Source organism: Callithrix jacchus, chromosome X (genome assembly GCF_049354715.1).
Source record: "Callithrix jacchus isolate 240 chromosome X, calJac240_pri, whole genome shotgun sequence".
NCBI classification, from domain to species: domain Eukaryota; kingdom Metazoa; phylum Chordata; class Mammalia; order Primates; family Cebidae; genus Callithrix; species Callithrix jacchus.
The window spans coordinates 97,832,885-97,845,847 of record NC_133524.1 but is presented as its reverse complement, the minus strand read 5'-3'; the positions used below and the strand labels follow the sequence as shown (position 1 = coordinate 97,845,847).

Sequence of the window (12,963 nt, the reverse complement as noted above, 5' to 3'; positions counted from 1 at the left end):
CAAACACCACATGTTCTCACTCGTAGGTGGGTGTTGAACAATGAGAACACGTGGACCAGGGAGGGGAGCATCACACACTTGGGTCTGTCGGGGGGAAATAGGGGAAGGACAGCAGCGGGTGGGAATTTGGGAGAGATAGCATGGGGAGAAATGCCAGATATAGGTGATGGGGAGGAAGGCAGCAAATCACACTGCCATGTGTGTACCTATGCAACAATTTTGCATGTTCTTCACATGTACTCCAAAACCTAAAATGCAATGAAAAAATTTTTTTAAAAAGGTTGCAGGGTGAAAGATTAATTAATATACAAAAATCAGTTATAACTCTATACACAAGCTATCAAATATAAAATTAGGAAAATAATTCTGTTTAAAATAGCATCATGCATATACCTGAGAAGGGTTAATGTCCAAAATACATAAGTAACTTCTACAACTCAATAGGAGAAAAATATCAAGTAAGATATGACCTTTAATATGCTTTCAATTACATCCTAACTCCACTTTCAAATGTGTTCACATTACCTTGAGCTTCAGTTTTATTTCTCTACTTTTTACTCTGTTATGATAGTATGTTACTATAATTTTAGGAATTCTTTACAAACAATTGCATTAAACTTTATAGAATATTACTACTACAAATGATTGTTTGGTTGTGTATAGAATTCGAGGTTTATGATCTTTTTCCTTCAGAACTTTAGAGACATTGCTCCATTATAGTCTAGCATAAACTTTTTGGGTTAAAAAAGTCCAATTACATTTTAATTTTCTCTTTAAAAGTTACTTTTTTCTCCCTCTGGGAGCATGGAGGATTTTATCTTTTTTATGTGCCTAAAGAGTTTCACTAGGATATGTCTAACTATTCTTCTTATGTGTGCTCTCAAATTTTTCTTACTCAGCATTTGGTGGAGCATTTAGATCTGGAGGACCCAGACTTTCAGGAAATTTGTTTCTATTATTTCTTTAATTGTTTGTTTTCTACAAACCTTGTGTAGATATTAGATCTACTGCATTTAATTTCTATGTCACTCAATCTTTCTCTTACAATTTCCATCTCTTTTTAGTTTAGGAAGAATTTCATGATTAAATCTCCCAAATAACAAATTCCACCTTCAGTCATATCTATTAGGTTCTTTGGTACTTCTAGTGAGGTGTTTGTTTTTTGTTTCACATCTTTGATACTGTCTTAAAAGGTCTGTTACTCTTTAACTATCTCAGTGTACTTCAAAATACAAAAGTAAAAGTAGTAATTAGGCCAAGCGTGGTGGCTCACACTCGTAGTCCCAGCACTTTGGGAAGCTGAAGTGCATGGATCACTTGAGCCCAGGAATTCAAGGCCAGCCTGGGCAACATGGCAAAACCCCATCTCCACAAAAAATACAAAAAAAAATAAATAGCCCAGCATAGTGTCATGCACCTGCAGTCCCAGCTACTCAGGAGGCTGAAGCAGGAGAATCACTTGAGCCCAAGAAATCAAGGCTTCAGTGAGCCATGATCCCACCACTGCATTTCATCCCAGGTGACACAATAAGACTCCATCTCAAAAAGAAAAAGAAAAGTAATAATTATAGTTGGGACAGTTATTCTAAATTTAAACAGATAATTTCCACAGCAATACTGTTTATTTAGCACATATTTTCCTTTCAAATATACGTAAAATTTCTAAGTCAGAATACAACTCACTGAACAGAAGCCTCGTTGTTTAAATCTCAACATTCAGTAAAATAAACACTACAACTCACTGAACAGAAGCCTCATTGTTTAAATCTCAACATTCAGTAAAATAAACACAGACTTTTTACCCATTGTCTAACATCATAAAATTATAAGTGTATCTTCATTGGGAGAAACATTCTTCAAAAAACAAAGTAAGGCATTGTTATCAACAAAATAATAAAAATTGGAGCCTGATGCACAAAATGTCTTTTTTTAGGTTGCTTTTGAATATGAATCACACATTTAAGTAAAGATGGAATTTCTAACTTGTGTTAAAAGTGAACAAATTCACCAAGGCTGACAAAAACAAGCAATGGGAAAGGGACTCCCTATTGGATAAATGGTGCTAAGATTGTTGGCTGGGCATATGCAGAAGAACGAAACTAGACTCTTACCTTTCACCATATGGAAAAATTAAGATGGATTAAAGATGTAAATGTAAGACTTCAAACTATAAAAATCACATAAGAAAACTGGCCAGGCACAGTGGCTCGTGCCTGTAATCCAGAACTTTAGGAGGCTGAAGCGGGTAAGTCACCTGAGGTTGGGAGTTTGAGACCAGCCTGACCAATATGGAGAAACCCCATCTCTACTAAAAGTACAAAATAAGCTGGGCATGGTGGCGCATGCCTATAATCCCAGCTACTCAGGAGGCTGAAGCAGGAGAATCCATTGAACCGAGGAGGCGCAGGTTTGATGAGCCAAGATTGTGCCATTGCACTGCAGCCTGGACAACAAGACCGAGCCTCTGTTTCAAAAACCAAAAAGAAAAAGACAAGAAAATCATAGAAGAAAACCTAGCAAATACCCTTCTTAACATCTTGGCAAAGGGTTTATGGCTAATTCCCCAAAAGCAATTGCTACAAAAACAAATATTGGCAAGTAGGACCTAATTAAATTAAAGAGATTTGGCACAGCAAAAGAAGTGATCAACAGAGTAAACAACGTACAGAGTGGGACAAAATATTCACAAACTATGCATCTAATATCCAAAATCTATAAGGAACTTAAATCTATAAGCAAAACATTAAAAACTTCATTTAAAAGATGTGATCAGAGACTTCTCCAAAGCAGTCACACAAGTGGCCAACAATATGGAAAAATGCTCAACATCACTAATCACCAGAGAAATGCAAATCAAAACCACAATGAGACCATCTCACTCCAGTCAGAAGGGGTATTATTAAAAAGTCAAAAACAACAGATGCTGGTGAGGCTATGAAGAAAAGGGAACATTTAAACTCTGCTGGTGGAAATGTAGCTTAGTTCAGCTACTGTGGAAAGCAGTTTGAAGATTTCTCAAAGAACTTAAAACGGAGCTACCATTCAATGCAGAAATTCCACTAGAGTATATAGCCAAAGGAATACAGATTAGTACACCAAAAAGACACATGCACTCATATTTTCATTGGTGTACTAGTCACCATTGCAGAGACATGGATGGAGTCAACCTAGGTCCCCATCGATGGTGGATCAGATTTTTTTTAATGTGGTACATATACAGCATAGAATACTACACCCCCATGAAAAAAGGAATCATGTCCTTTGTAGCAACATGGATGGAGCTGGAAACCATAATCAAAGAAATTAACACCAGAACAGAAAACCAAATACTGCATGTCCTCACTTAGGAGTGGGAGTTAAACACTGAGCACACATGGATATAAACATGAAAACAATAGACACAGTGGTTTACTAGTTGGGAGAGGGAGGATGGGGGCAAGGTTTGAAAAACTAACTTTTGGGTATTGTGCTCACTAGCTGGACCCAATATGATCAATGAATAATCCTACATATGTACCCTCGTATCTAAAATAAAAGCTGAAATAACGAAAAAAAGTGAAAAAGATTAAATGAAGAAATAATTTGTTTCGGGTTTATTCACATGAGGAAAAAAAAGAAATAATTTTTTATGTGAAGCCTTGACCAAAACCAATTAGTCAAATACAAGATTACTGCCATGGGTAGTAACTATCCAGGCTGGTGGCATGAGTGGTAAAAAGAATTTATCAAGACAGCTGTAGGTAAAGAAAGGTAAATTTATTAGAATAACTATGAAAATATGCTGCAAGAAAGCAATGAGCAAATCAGCAAGAGAGGGGCTGACTGCAAGAAGACAAAGTCTTCCTGGCAATATTTTAGGATGGTGCTTGTGCTGGAGAGGGCTGCATGCAGTACTGATAATGCCAAGGTTGCAGTGAGCTAACTTGCATTTTTCTATCAGACGAGGGTTTGGTAATAGCTGAACACAGGAAGATTGTGAGTTATCTGCACAGGAGGGGTATGTGTCCTGGACCATGAAGAAATGCAGACTTATAGATTATCTGCTTTATCTTCTTGCTTTCTCCTGCTCCTGCCAGCCTGACTCCTTTTCCTTTATTAGGACTCCAGAATTACCATATTGCAATACAACTCAAACTCTAATAACACAACACAATTGTTAGATATTTGGATACAGATATAACTACAGTTGAGAATTTGATGTTCTTTAGCTAGAGGGTAATAAGAGAAAAAGACATTTTGTGGATCAGGTCCCAATTTTTATTATTTTGTTGATTACAATGCCTTACTTTGTTTATTGAAGAATGTTTCTTCCAGTGAAGATACACTTATCATTTTATGATGTTAGACAGTAGGGAAAATAGCGGGGCCCACTTTTTAGAAGTCCACTATTTAAAAAGTTATTAATTAGATATGGGATGACTCTTCATTTTCTGCTCTGATGACAACCAAATATTTTTTTCAAGTATTGACTTGCCAATTTATCTTTGACAAGTGATTCAGAAAGATAAATGAACTTTCTGACTTTACAAATAAGAATGTGGATACATTTTTTTTCCAAGAAACTATGTCCCATCATCTGGCCCATATTTCTAATTTAAAAAATAACTGTTTTCTCAACAAACAGCATTAATTTTACATTGTAAACTTAAATCATCTTTACTGCACTGTTCTCATTCTCTGTACTTTTTATTTTTATATTATTTCTATAAACAATCTTAAGTGTGAATTCTGGGGTTTTATAATTAGTTCTCTAATCTGATTAGATTTAAAGATACTAATGACTGTTTCCAGCGGTAAAGAGAGCACAAATAGTCAATGGCATGATGAGGCAGTAGAAATACACAAAACGTGGCCGTGCATGGTGGCTCACACCCATAATCCCAACACTTTGGGAGGCTAAGGTGGGAAAATCACTTGAGGCCAGGAGTTCAATATCAGACTGGCCAACATAGCAAAACCCCAACTCTATTAAAAATACAAAAAAAAATTATCTGGATATGGTGGCACCTGGCTGTAATCCCAGCTACTCAGGAAGCTGAGGCATGAGAATTGCTTGAACCCGGGAGGCAGAGGTTGCAGTCAGCCAAGATTGCACCACTGCACTTCATCCTGGGCAACAAAGTGAGACTCTGTCTCAAAAAAAAAAAACAAAAACAAAAAGAAATCCACAAAATATCATCACTAGATACTCCTCAATCACATACTTGGAAGAGTCAAGGTTCTGAGTGACCAAACATGTATTTTATACCTGAGAACATTTTTTGTGAAACTAACAAGTAAGATGGGATTAGTTGGTTGCTCTTAATTGTGCTGGATAAAGTTGCAGAAGAAAGGGATGAGTTCAGGGCTTCAAATTCCCAACACAAGTACTGTATAAGTGACCTCAAAGTTTCTATGTCTGCAAGTGGCTGAATTACAATGTAAATTGAATTCCCAACTCTCAGGGTGTTTGATGTTAAAGTGAGAGCATTGATTAGGAAGGAATTGGATTCTGAAAGTTTAAATGAGGGAGGACATGGGGTAGATCCTGATGAAGCCGGGCACCTTCATTAAAGAATTTAAACCCCTAAATTCAACTGAGTCTTCTTTGCTAGTAAAGATAGCCCTTCCATCCCTGTCCAAGGAGATTAAGCCTGACAGCATTAAAGACCAAAACTGAGTCCTCCATATGGAAACATTCTCCAGGGAAATTAACTAGCTTTCTGGTAGCAGGTTGATTATGTTGGACCACAACCATCATGGAAGGGGCATCATATTTTTCTTATTGGAACAGACACTCTGGATATGGATTTGCCTTCCCTGGTTGCAATGCTTCTGCCAAAACTCTTGTCCATGGATGTACAGAATGCTTTATTCACCATTATGGTACTCCACACAGCATTGCTTCTGATAAGAAACTTACTTCACAGCAAGTGAAGTGCAACAATAGGCTCATGGCCATGGAATTACTGGTATTAAGTCATGTTCCCTATTATCCTGAAGCAGCTGGCTTAACAGAATTGCCTTTTGAAAACTCAGTTACAGCATGAGGTAGGTAGCAATTTCTTACAGGCAACTCTATATAGGAGTAATGTTCTCCAGGAAGTTGTATATGAGCTATTTTTTTTTTATAGCCAGGTTTCATGGGCCCAAGAATCAAGGGGTGGAAATGGGAGTGGCATCACTCTCTAGCACCCCTAGTGATCCACTACCAAAATTTTTGCTTCCTGCTTCCATGATCTTATGCTCTGTTGGTCTGAAGATCTTAGTTCCAAAGGGAGGAATGCTTCCAGCAGGACACTCAACAATGATTCCATTGAAGTTAAGACTGCCACCAAGCCACTTTGGGCTTCTCGTGCTTGTGAATAAACAGGCAATGAATAGACTTGCTGTACTAGCCGGATGCCAAGACGAGCTCAGTCATGCAGACCCCAACCCAGGTGGCACTGAAGGAATTAAGAAACATACACAGAGATAGAGAACAAAAAGGTATGGGACGGACAGGGTGCCTCAGCATTCCCAGCTGAGAGGCCTCAAACAGACTTTGACCCACATATTTATTGACAGTAAGTAAGTGATAATCATCATTTAACTAAAAGCATTCTTTGCAGGGAACAAAGCATTCTTTACTAGTGGCAAGAAACAGGCTTTGGTGGGCTTATCTACTGCAGCTGGAACATGTCATTAAGGCACCTGCCACTCTTGCTATTGTTTATGGTTCAGAAGCCCCCCCACAGCAGTCTTCCGCCCAAGGGCAGGTTAGATATTTCTTTCCCTGGCTCCAGTAAACCAACAACCTCTAGCAATGTGCGTCACTGCCATCAGGAAGATGTCACAGTGCTATAGATATTCTGTTTATGGCCAGTTTCTTTAAGGCCTGTTTATGCCAGGCTTAGGGTCTACTCTGAAATGCTTCCAACAGCTGGAGTTATTGGTTTTGATTAACAAGGGGGAAATTAGAGTCTATTCCACAATGGAAGTTAAGGAAGAGCTTGTCACTTAGGGCTTAGTACTACCACACACTAGTATCCCTTAGTACTAATACTAGTACTAATATCCCCTAGTACTAGTACTTCTATCTCTTAGTGTTTCCATGCCCTATGATTAAAGTCAACAGAAAACTGCAATAACCCAATTCAACCAGGACTAACTGGTGGAACTTCATTCCTCTTCAGGAATGAAGGTGTAGGTCACCTGACCCAGCAAAGAACCATGACCAGCTGAAGTACTTGCTGAGAGCAGAAGGAATATGGAATGGATAGCGAAATAAACTAGTTATAAAAACCAGCTATGACCACATAACCAGTTGCAGAAATGACAGCTGTAATTGTCATGTGTATTTTTTCCTTATTTCATTATGATTGTGTTTGTGTGTGTATATATAGCAAATACCTTTGGATTGTTCCCTCTCTTATTATCTTATCATATAACACAGTATGTATTAGTTTTATATCATAGCATTTAAGTTACAGGACATTAAGGGGAAGGGTAGACATTGCCCAAGGACTTTGTGTCCTCTTCTGGGGAAAAGGTTAGTGCATTTTCAGTTGAACACAGGATATCTGTATCATAATAAGTGAAAGTATCATTTTGTTATTGTCTATATTTGGAGGTTAGGTATTCTTTAAAGAGATGTGTACAGGTGTCAAGTTGACAGTGGGTAGACTGTGATGGTTAATATTATGTGTAAAGTTGGCCAGGTTGTGATGTCCAGTTGTTTGTTTAAAAACTAGTCCAGATGTTGCTGTGAGGGTAGTTTGTAGTTGTGATTAATATTTATAATCTATTGACACAACACAATGGATTGTTTTTCATTGTCTGGATGGGCCTCACCAAATCAGTTAAAGACTTTAAGAGCAAAACTTGAGGCTTCCTGGAAAGGAAGAAATTCTGCCTCAAGACATAAAAATTTTACCTGACTTTCTAGCCTGCAACATGCCCTATGAATTTCAGAATCAAGATCACAACATCATCTCTTACCTAACTTTTCAGCCTGCCAGCTTGCCTTAAAAATTTCAGACTTGTCAGTTTCCATCATGTGAGCCAGCTCCTTAAAAATGAATCTCTCTTCTCTCTCTTTCTCTCTACATATATATATATATATACACACACACACACACACACACACATTTTATATATATATATATATATATTTCCCATGAACTATTGTTTCTTCCCCATTTCTGTTTATATTTCCCATTTTAATAGGATTTCTAAATGGACTTAAGATAAATGAATGTATTGCATTTCACATTAGGACTCTCTAGAGAAATAGAACTAATAGGAGAATATACTATATATAATACTATATATTTTTTCATTGTCTAGGAGAATATACTATATATTTAATACTATATATGTTTTCATCATCTAGGAGACTATACTATATATATAATACTATATATATTCTCCTATTGGTTCTATTTCTCTAGAGTCCTAATATGAAATACAACACATTCATTTATCTCAAATCCATCTTGAAATCCCATAATATAAACAGAAATGGAGAAGAGACAATAGTTCCTGGGAAATATTAACAAAATTTTGGAAGATCAGTGGATAAACATTGAGTGACCTAGAAAAGCAGGAAAAGCTGAAATTCCAATCTGCCATTGATAATGATGATGAGTTAAGAGTATGTGATTCACTCCACAGGGCAATACAGAGGCTCAGGAATTTGAGGCACCAGTTAACTGTTGAAGGGACCTCATTGGACTAAGAACAGAAGTATTAGTTGAAATTTTTGTTTTCTTTTTTTCTTGAGATGGAGTCTTGCTCTGTCACTCAGGCTGGAGTGCAGTGGTGCAATCACAGCTCACTGCAACCTCTGCGTCCCGGGTTCAAGCCATTCTCCTGCCTCAGCCTGGTATTACAGGTGCCTGCCACCACACTAGGCTAATTACTGTATTTTTAGTAGAGACGGGGTTTCACCATGCTGGCCAGGCTTGTCTCGAACTCCTGACCTCAAGTGATCCATACACCTCAGCCTCCCAAAGTGCTGGGATTACAGGTGTGAACTGCCACGCCCAGTCAATTAGTTAAAATTTTAGTAAGGAGCGATTAGACCCCCTCCTCCAGCCCCTGTGTTAGTCAAGTGCTCCTTCTCTCAGAAAATAATGGTTTGCTTTCTGGAGAAGTTAAACCAGAAAAGGTGTGAACTTATGAGAGCAGCTAAGGGTAGGTACAATAAGTTGTACTAAAAAAAGGAATAATTAAGTGAAAGTTTGCATATTGAAAGGTGAGACATTCTCCCCACTCAAGGTCCTTTCCCTTGCTCAGCTTCCTGAGTACTGTCAACAGTGCTTATGTGCACAAGGAAGGAGATTGAAGGATTCCTCTCCATGTAAACTAATTAGCCTAATAAAAAGTACCTACAGAGATTGAAGTGGGAGGTTCACTCGAGCCCATGATTTCGAAGTTACAGCAAACCATGATCACATCACTACACTCCAGTGCAGGGAACAGAATGCTCAGAAAAAAAAAAAGTATCTATGAAAACTGGCATTTGTGTGTACCACAATGAAATAACTGGATCCCTTCTAACGCTATGGAGAATCCCATTCTTAAATATAAATAGAAGTTTGTTAAAGGACTAACATTGTTTTGGTGAGACCTAGACAAACCATAAAAAAGAAACCAAGAGTAAAATAGACAACACATGAAACAGAAGAAAGCCATAAAAATATGTAATATTCATAAATAGATAAGAATATATAATATCCATGAGATGAGTGCAGAATTCTATTTTAAAAGAAACAATCAGAAGGCAGGAAAAGCTCCACATATCAATAGAAGGTTAAAAGAGTAGGGGAAAAAATCTCCAAATGTAGAATACAGTAAGAAAGAGATTTTTTAAAATAGGAAAAAGATAATAAAATTATCATATGAAAGGTAAAACACAGAAATAATACAATTTCCATAATGAAAGAACAGAAAAATGGTAAGAAGAAACAATCAAAGTGCTAATAGAAGAAATCAAAAAAATCTTTAAAGAACTAAATGCAAAATATGTGTCACCAGATTGAAACAGCCCATTAAGTCCCTACCACAATGAATAAAAATAGACTTATTTAAAATCATGTTTTTTTCTTTTCATAGCAACCTACAAGATTAAAAAAATCATATTATAGAAAAGTTTCTAAATATGAAGGATAAAAAGAACAACTAGAAGTTTTCAGAGAGGAACAATGTGTCATGTATAATGGACAAGAGATAGAACAGTAGGCTTCTCAAACCACACACAGCTAAAAGATTTCAGAAGAACAATTTCAAAATTCTAAGGCATGAACTTCCAATAAAATATTTTGGGATGAACTTAGCATTAGACTTTATTTCTTCCTAAACATTCCATTAAAATTACAATAAAGATATTTAAAGGTACAGTAATAGAAATGGATAGGAGACAACAGTAACACAATTTTAGAAGCTGGAGTACAGATGGGCAGATGGCAATCAACTTACTAGATTTGAGATAGTTGCATTCTATCCCTAAATTAGAGAAAGGTGAGAAGTAATCTAATTTACATCACAGAACCCCCAAGCTCAGAGAATAGTATTCTCTAATAAGCAAGGGTGAAAATAGGACTAAAAATGGGAGGCTTGGTTAAATGTTTCAAAAACAGACCCTCACTCATCCACTCCAAGTACCTCAGTGAGTATCCCTCCCAACCCTGGCAGAAGACTGGAGATTATTAATTGAAGCAATGTTTGTCATTGGAGTGACTGGAAATAATCAAAATGTTCATTGAAAGAGAGCCTTCTAAATAAAATTGTTACACTCACACAAAGGGAGATTATGAGGCTGTGAAAATGAGAGTAAATTATGTACTTATGTGGAAAGACTTCTGGGATATATTGTTAAGTAAACAATCTAAACAATCTAAAAAAGCCAAGTTCAGGACAGCAAGTGTGTGAATGTATACATGTATATATACTGTATTTTACCTTTTATAACAGGTGTAAAATAAGAATACTTATATTTATATTTCCTTAAATATGCAAGACAAAATCCTGGAAGTATGAAAAAGAAACTAATAACAATAGTTATCTGTTTGGAGAAAAGGAGAACTGAGTAGAAGAAGAATGTTGGTGGGAGGAAGGTTTTTCATTGCATTTTTATTATTAATTTGAACCATGTGAATGTATTACTTAGTGAAAAAGTAAATATATAAAAAAGAACTGGAGTAATATCTGACTTCTCAACAGCAACACTGGAAGCTAAAATACAATGAAACAATGTCCTCAAAATTTTTAGAGAATTTCGCATTCAAAATTCCATCTCCAGCCAAGCTATCAATCAAGTGTTGGAGTAGAAAAACGACATTTGCAAACTTGAAAGATCTTAAAAGTGTGCTATGCATATACACTTTCTCAGGAAGCTACCGGAAGATGTGTTCTGGCAAAAGAGAGCATAACTCAAGAAAGAGAGAGATATGAGATCCAGGAAACAATGAATCTAACAGAATAGTAGCAGGGAAAGTCGCCATGATTATTGTGAAAAGAGATCCCAAAATAAAAGTTGTGTTGCATACCTAGAGTGCAACCAGTCTAGTTTAAAGCAGGTCAGAAGATTCCCAAGAGAAACTTTGTCCACAAAATAAAATTGATAGAATACCTAATTTATTTAAACATAATGGAAGAATATTTACATAATTGGGAGTTTATTTTGGAAATTAATTGGTGATAAATACATAGAAAAAGAGAGGGAGAAAAAAAGTAAATCTAAAGAAAACAAAAAGTTGTGCAGGACAGGAAAAAATAATCCTAATGTACTATGTAATTCAAATCTCAATAACAAGTACATAGTCAACATAATACTGTCCATACAACTAAAATAAGAAGAAAGCAATTGGGAGGGCAAGGTATAAAAAATGTAAAAATGTAAGATTACATTAAGCATGGGTGAGTATAAAAGAAGAGCTAAACTCATCTTCCATAGTGTGAAGTCAGTGACTTAAAACTCAAAAGTGAAGAAACAATGTAAGTATGTTATTTTGACATAGGTAGATAATACCAAAATAATGCATTAAAGGAATTGAAATTTATTGCTTCTGGGAGTGGGAAATAGTGTTGAGATACAAGGATATTGCTGTTTTTCATAGCAAGCTGTTATATACTGAATTGGGTCCCCTAAAATTTATATGCTGAAGCCCTAACCATTAATGTGACTGTATTCAGAGACAGAGCCTTTAAGGAGGTAACTGTGGCTAAATTGGGTACTAAGGATAGCCCCCTAATCTGATAGAATTGGTGTCCTTATAAGAAGAGACACCAAAGATCTCTCTGTCTCATGTACACACAGAAAAGAGGCCATGTGAGGACACAGCAAGAAGGTGGCCATATACAAGTCAAGAAGAAAGGCCACATCAGAAACGAACCCTGATTGCATCTTGATCTTGGAATTCTAGCCAGCATAACTATGAGAAAAATTTCTGTTGTTTAATCCACCCAACCTGTGGAATTTTGTTATGGAAGCTCAAGCAAACTAATACATCAGCCTTATATGATTACACTCATACATTGCTTAACAATGAGGATATGTTCTGAGAAATGTATGGTTAGGTGATACAGTCATTGTGTGAACATTATAGAGTGTATTTACACAAACCTAGAGCATATAGCCTACTACAAACCTGGGCTATATGGTATAAATTATTGCTCCTAGGCTAAAGACCTGAACAATGTGTTACTGTACTGAATACTGTTGGCAATTGTAACATAATGGTATTTGCATATCTAAACATATTTAAACATATAAAAGGTAATGTTAACACATCGCCTTTTGTGTTATGCTGTGACATTACCATGGCTATGACATCACTAGCTGACAGAAATTTTTCAGCTTCATTATAATCTTATGGGACCACCATCGTATATGCTGTCCATCATTGATGTTGTTACGCAGTGCATGAGCATGACTGTATTTGACTTTTTAAAGTAAATGCATACACAGCTTTGATTTGAAAAGTAAATTTTTAAATTCTG

General features: G+C 36.4%; 1 long non-coding RNA gene across 1 annotated transcript in view; it reads right to left on the bottom strand.

The window, feature by feature from the left end:
• Positions 1-12,963, bottom strand: part of LOC144581252 (uncharacterized) — a 32,034-nt gene that overhangs the window by 10,985 nt on the left and 8,086 nt on the right. The window contains exon 2 of the long non-coding RNA XR_013531830.1: positions 207-248. This is a non-coding gene — a long non-coding RNA (uncharacterized LOC144581252). The remainder of the gene's footprint in view (positions 1-206; positions 249-12,963) is intronic.